We start from the raw sequence: 7,218 nt of genomic DNA, 5'->3' as shown, positions 1-7,218 counted from the left end.
ACTGGCCTTGCCCATTGGACAAGGAGGTGAAAAGTATTGTGCCCACAGGCGAGCAAACAACAAAGTACATACAGTCCTCCTGCTCAGACATAATGAAATAAAACAAAAAAGCAGGATGAAACAAACAAATCTACAATCAATAAATGAAAAAAATAACTACTGAATGCACCTAAGACAGAACATAATGTCAACCACATAAAAAAAAAGGGTGGTTCCAAAAGACATCCAAAATAAAATACCAGATGACTTTCTAGTAGAAGAAAAGTCACTAGAACTACCTGATAATGAACTCAAATCTCTAATATTCAGAGCTATCCAAGAGTTGAACCAAAAAGCAGATGAAAATGAGGAAAAAACAGAAAAATTCGTGGAAAAGACAGGCAAAAAAATGGAAGAATTCAGAAAAATAATACAGGAAAAAAATGCCAAAATAAATTCACAATGAGAAATCATACAAAAACAACTAGAAATTCAAAAGATTAACAAAAAGATTTCAGAAATGGACAGCGTCATAGAAGGACTGAGGAACAGGTTTGAAATGATGGAAGACAAGATCAGGAAAGTAGAAGAGAAGCACTTGGATACAACTCTGAGGAAAAATCAGAAAAAAGAGCAAATTAAAATCAAGAAACCTTGAGAATTACGTGGGATAAAATCAAAAGCAAAAATTTATGAGTATCAAAGTTCCAGAACAGGGGGAGAAAACAGAAAACACAAACAGGATCATTGAAGAATTGCTGACAGAAAACTTCCTTATCATCATGAAAGATGAAAATATGACCATCCAAGAAGCTCAATGAACCCCACATAGAATAGACCCCTAAAGAGAATCACCAAGGCCTATCATAATCACACTCTCTAAAACCAAAGATAAAGAAAGAATCCTGACAGCAGCTCGAGAAAAACAAAAAGTCACATACAGAGGGGAAACAATAAGACTGAGCTCGATTTATTCAGCAGAAGCCATGCAGGCAAGAAGGCAATGGGATGACATACATAAAACCTTGAAATAAAAAAATTGCCAACCAAGAATAATATATCCTGAAAAATTCTCATTTAAATATGATGGTGAAATTAGGGACACTTCCTAAAAAACAGAAATTAAGGGAATATGTAAAAACCAAACCAAACTTACAAGAATTATTAAAGGGAGTCCTTCAGTCTGAGAACAAACAATATCAGACCGCAACCTGAAGCTAGGATTCAAGATGGCACCAGCCAGATACCAACCTAGGAAATGAACTCTCAAGAACTACCCAAAACCAAAAGAATTACAACAGAGAGCCAGAGAGGTTAATCTGTAAATGACAACAATGTCAACACAGTAAAACAGGGAATAAACGGTATAGGTATAGAACTTTCTAATGGAGAAGAAGGCCAGGTGATACTAACTAATAATAGACTGGTTCAAACCTAGGAAGATAAGGGTAAATTTCAAGGTAACCACAAAGAAAGTTAACAAACCTACTCATCAAAATAAAGAAGAAAAACATAAAATTTCAGCAAAATCTACAAAAACAAAAGAAATGAAAAAAATCCACAAACAAAAGGAATTCAGCACCGAAGAGTAAGAGGAACAAAGAAAACATCAGCCCCACAAAAAGAAAAAAAAAAACTACAAAATTACAGCAATAAATTCACACCTATCAATAATCACACTGAATGTAAATGGCCTAAATGCACCCATAAACAAGCAAATAGTGACAGAATGGATTAAAAAAAAAAAAAAACAACATCTATCAATATGCTATCTACAAGAGATATGCCTTGGAAATAAAGACATAGATTTATTAAAAATCAAAGGATGGAAAAAGGATCAAGCAAACAGCTATCAAAAAAGAGTAGGAGCAGCAATACTAATCTCAGATAAAATAGATTTTAAAACAAAATTCACCATTAAAGACAAACAAGGGCACTATATAATGATTAAAGGGACAATCCATTATGAAGACGTAACCATAATAAACATCTACCCGCCAATGACAGGGCTCCAAAAAATACATAAAACAACCTCTAACAGCACTGAAAAGAGAAACTGACAGTTCCACAATAATGGTAGGAGACTTCAACACACCACTCTTGGTAAAGGACAGAATATCCAGAAAGAAACTCAACAAAGATACGAAAGAGCTAAAGGGCACAATCAGCCAACTTGTCCACATAGATATATATAGAACACTCCACCCAAAAGCTGAAAAGTACACATTCTTTTCCAAAGCACATGGAATGTTCTCCAGAATAGACCACATCTTAGGCCACAGAGCAACCCTCAACAAAATCCAAAACATTGCAATAATACAAAGTATCTTCTTTGACCACAAAGCCATCAAGGTAGAAATTAAAAACAGGTCGAGCAAGGGAAAAAATTAAATTACATGGAAACTGAATAACACCCTGCTTAAAAACCACTTTTTAAAAAAAAAAAACCACTGGGTAATAGAAGAAATGAGAGATGTAACCAAAAAATCCTAGAATCAAACAAGAATGAAAACACATCATACCAAAACCTTTGAGACACAGCAAAGCTAGTGCTCAGAGGTCAATTTATAGCAATAGATGCACACAACAAAAAAGAAGAAAGGGATAAAAACAAAACATTAGCTACACAACTCAAACAAATATAAAGAGAACAGGATAAAAAAAAACCCACAGGAACCAGAAGAAAGGAAATAATAAAGATCAGAGCAGAAATAAATGAAATAGAGAATGGAAAAACAATAAAAATGATCGACAAAACCAAAAGCTGATTCTTTGAAAGGATCAACAAAATTGACAAACCACTAGCCAAACTGAAAAAGGAGAAAGCAAAAACCCAAATAAGAAATGAAATGGAGGACATTAAAACAGACCCAACTGAAATAAAAAGGATCAAAACAGAGTATTAGGAAAAACTATATTCCAACACATTTGAAAACCTAGAGGAAATAGGCAAATTTCTAGAAACACACTACCTACCCAAAATAACACAAAATGATGTTGAAAATCTGAACAGAAGAGTAACAAAAGAAGATATGAAAACGTAATTTTAAAAAACTCCCAACAAAAAAAAGCCCTGGCCCAGATGGCTTCACTGAAGAATTCTACCAAACATTCAGGGAAGAGCTTACACTGGTACTATTCAAACTATTTCAGAATATAGAAGACGAAGTGGTATTTCCAAATTCATTCTAGGAAGCCAGCATAACCCTGATACCAAAACCAGGCAAAGATGCCACAAAAAAAAAAGAAAGAAAATTACAAACCAATATCTCTCATGAATATAGATGTAAAAATTCTCAACAAAATTCTAGCCAATAGAATTCAGCATCACATCAAAAAAAGAACATACCAATCATATAAAGAAAAAAACCACCACCACCAAGTAGGATTCATACCAGGTATGAAAAAAAAAAAAAAAGTTCAATATTAGAAAATAAATCAACATAATCCACCACATAAATAAAAGCAAAGAATCACATGATCATCTCAATCGACACAGAAAAGGCATTCAACAAAGCCCAACACCCATTCCTGATAAAAAACCCTCAATAAAATTGGTATAGAAGGGAAATTTCTCAACAGAATAAAGGGCACCTATGCAAAACCAAGGACCAACATCACTCTTAATGTAGAGAGGCTGAAAACATTCCTCTTGAGAACAGGAACAAGACACGGATGCCCTTTATCACCACTCCTATTTAACACTGTGCTGGAAATCCTATCTAGGGCAATAAGGCAAGAAAAAGGAATAAATGTCATCCAAATTGGTAATGATGAAGTTAAACTGTCCCTATTTGTGGACGATATGATACTATACATAGAAAACCCAAAAGACTCCACAAGACAATTACTGCAAGTAATAGGAAGATTCAGTAGAGTAGAAGGATACAAGATAAACATACAAAAATCAGTTGTATTCCTATACACCAGTAAAGAGAACGATGAACAGGAAATCAGGAAAACAATATCATTTATAATAGCACCTAAAAAAATAAAATACTTAAGAATAAACCTAACCAGGGATGTAAAAGACCTATACAAAGAAAATTACAAAATGCTACAGCGAGAAACCAAAAGAGATCTACATAAACAGAAAAACATACCATGCTCATGGATAGGCAGACTCAACATTGTGAAATGACAGTTCTACCCAAAGCTATTTACAAATACAATGCAATCCTGATCCAAATACCAACAACAGTCTTTAAAGAGACAGAAAAACTAATCATTACCTTTATATGGAGAGGAAAGAAGCACCTAATAAGTAGAGCACTATTGAAGAAGAATAAAGTAGGAGGACTCACACTATCTGACCTCAGAACATGCTATACAGCTATGGTAGTCAAAACAGTCTGGTACTGGTACAATGACAGACACATTGACCAATGGAACAGAATTGAGAACCCAGATGTAAATCCATCCACCTACGGTCACCTGATCTTTAACAAGGGCCCAAAGTCCATCAAATGGGGAAAAGACCTTCTTTGTAACAAATGGTGCTGGCAACACTGTACATCCATCTGCAAAAAAATGAAACAAGACCAATACCTCACACCATATACAAAAACTAGTTTAAAATAGACCAAAGACCTAAATATAAAGCCAAGAACTATAAAGCTTATAGAAGAAAAAATAGGATCAAAGCTAGAGGCACCAACAGGATACAAACTATAAACAACAACACACAAACTTCAGAAGATAAGCTAGATAACTGGGATCTTCTAAAAATTATACACTTATGCTCATCAAAAGATTTCACCAAAAGAGTAAAAACAGAACCTACAGACTGGGAAAAAAAAATTGGCTATTACATATCAGACAAAGTTCTGATCTCTAAAATCTACAAGAAAATCCTATACCTCTACTAAAAATAGACAAATAGTCCAATCAAAAAATGGGCAAAGAAAATGAACAGACACTTCACCAAAGAAGACATTCAAGGAGTAAATAGAAACATGAGGAAATGCTCGAGAGCACTAGCCATTAGAGAAACGCAAATTAAAACCACAATGAAATATCATCTCACCCCAGCATTCCTGGCACAAATTAAAAAAAAAAAAAACAGAAAATAACAAATGTTGGAGAAGCTGCGAGGAGATTGGAACTCTTATGCATTGATGGTGGGAATAGAAAATGATGCAATCATTTTGGAAAACAATATGGCACTTCCTTAGAAACCTAGAAACAGAAATACCATATGATCCAGCAACTCCACCGCTGGAATACATCCTAGAGAAATGAGAGCCATCACACAAATAGACATATGCACATCCATGTTCACTGCAGCATTTTTCACAATACCAAAAAGATAGAAACAACCTAGATGCCTATCAGCTAAAGTATGATTAAAAAAAAAAAGAAAGAAAGAATAAATGTGTCTTGGAAGAAGTAAAATCAGAATGCTCATTAGAAACAAGGATGGCAAGACTATGTCTCACATACTTTAGACATGTTATCAGGAGGAATCAGTCCCTAGAGAAGGACATCATGCTTGATAAATTAGAAGGTCAGTAAAAAAGAGGAATACCCTTTACAAGATGGATTGACACAGTGGTTTCAACAACGGGCTGAAGCATAGCAACAATTGTGAAGATTGCACAGGACCAGGCAGTGTTTAGCTCTGCTGAGCATAGGTTCACTATGAGTTGGAACAAACTGGATGGCACTTAACAACAACAGCAACAACATATTACTTACCCAATCACTGGCAGAGGTGGATGCCACAGGTCTCCCCTATGGGGGTAGAGACTTTCCTAAGGTACCGTGCCTGACCAGAGTAAATGAGACCTGTGGATGGGCTGGTACCAAAGTGAACACGCTCAATTTCTTCTCCCAGACTTACCATTCAGATAAGTGAAAGGCCCAGTTTGTGACTGCTATGGAGGATCCAGGGAGGTTGAGGGTTCCCCTCTAACACTTTAATTGGGGTTGGTGGACCGCCATCCACAGCTAACAACAGCAGTTGACCCCCTGTTGTTGTTGTTAGTTGCTATCAAATTGTCTCTAACTCACAACAACCTTATCTATAACAGTGCCGTCTTTGCTATTGTGTCGATCCATCTCATTGAGGGTTTCTCTTGTTTTCACTGACACTCTACCAAACTGATGTCCTTTTCTAGTGATTCGTCTTTCCTATTGACAAGTCCAAATAAGTGAATCAAAGCCTCACCGCCTTCACTTATAAGGAGCATTCTGGTTATATTTCTTCTAAGGCTTATTTGTTCATTCTTTTGGCAGTTTATGGTATATTTAATATTCTTTACCAACATCACAGTTCAGAAGGATCAATTCTTCTCCTGTTTTCTTTTTCATTTTTCAACTTTCACGTTCATATGAGGCAATTGAAAAGACTATGACTTGGTGTCTGACACACCTTAGTCATCAAGTAACATCTTTGCTTTTTAAAACTTTTAAGAGGTATTTTGCAACAGATTTGTCCAGCGTAATCCATTGTTTGATTTCTTGGTTGCTGCTTTCATGGATGTTGATTTTTGATCCAAGTAGAATGAAATCATTGACCACTTTAATTTCTTCTCCATTTATCATGATTTTTTTTTATTGGTTCATTTGTGGTGGCCTGTCAGGGCAGTCAGTGGTGGTAGAGGGGCACCATCTAGTTGTGCTGGACTCATTCTGGTGAAGGCTGTGGTAGTTGTGGTCCATTAGTCCTTTGTACTAATCTTTTCCTTGTGACTTTTGTTTTCTTCATTCTCCCTTGCTCCAGATGGAGTGGGACCAATGGAGTGTCTTAGATGATGGCTCACAAACTTTTAAGACCACAGGCATTACTCACCAAAGTAGGATGTAGGACATTTTCTTTATAAACTATGTTATGCCAAGTGAGCTTGATGTCCCCCAAAACTGTGGTCCACAGCCCTCAACCCAGTAATTTGGTCCCTCAGAGAGTTTGGATGTGTCTATAAAGCTTCCGTGGCCTTACCTTGTTCACGTTGTGCTGACTTCCCTGGTATTGTGTACTGTCTTACCCTTCGCCAGTGTTACCACTTATCTATTGTCTAATTAGTGTTTTTCCCTCCCCACCACTCCCTTCCCTCGAAACCACCTTTCTTTCTGTGTGAAAACCTTTGCATGTTTTTTTATAATAGTGGTCTCGTGCAGTACTTGTCCTTTTGTGTTTGACTTATTTCACTCAGCATAATGCCCTCTAGATTCATCCATGTTGTGAGATGTTTTGAAGATTCATCATTGTTCTTTATCATTTTGTAGTATTCAGTTGTG

This window comes from Elephas maximus, chromosome 10 (assembly GCF_024166365.1).
Source record: "Elephas maximus indicus isolate mEleMax1 chromosome 10, mEleMax1 primary haplotype, whole genome shotgun sequence".
Lineage (NCBI taxonomy): Eukaryota > Metazoa > Chordata > Mammalia > Proboscidea > Elephantidae > Elephas > Elephas maximus.
Note: the sequence above shows the minus strand (reverse complement) of the source record.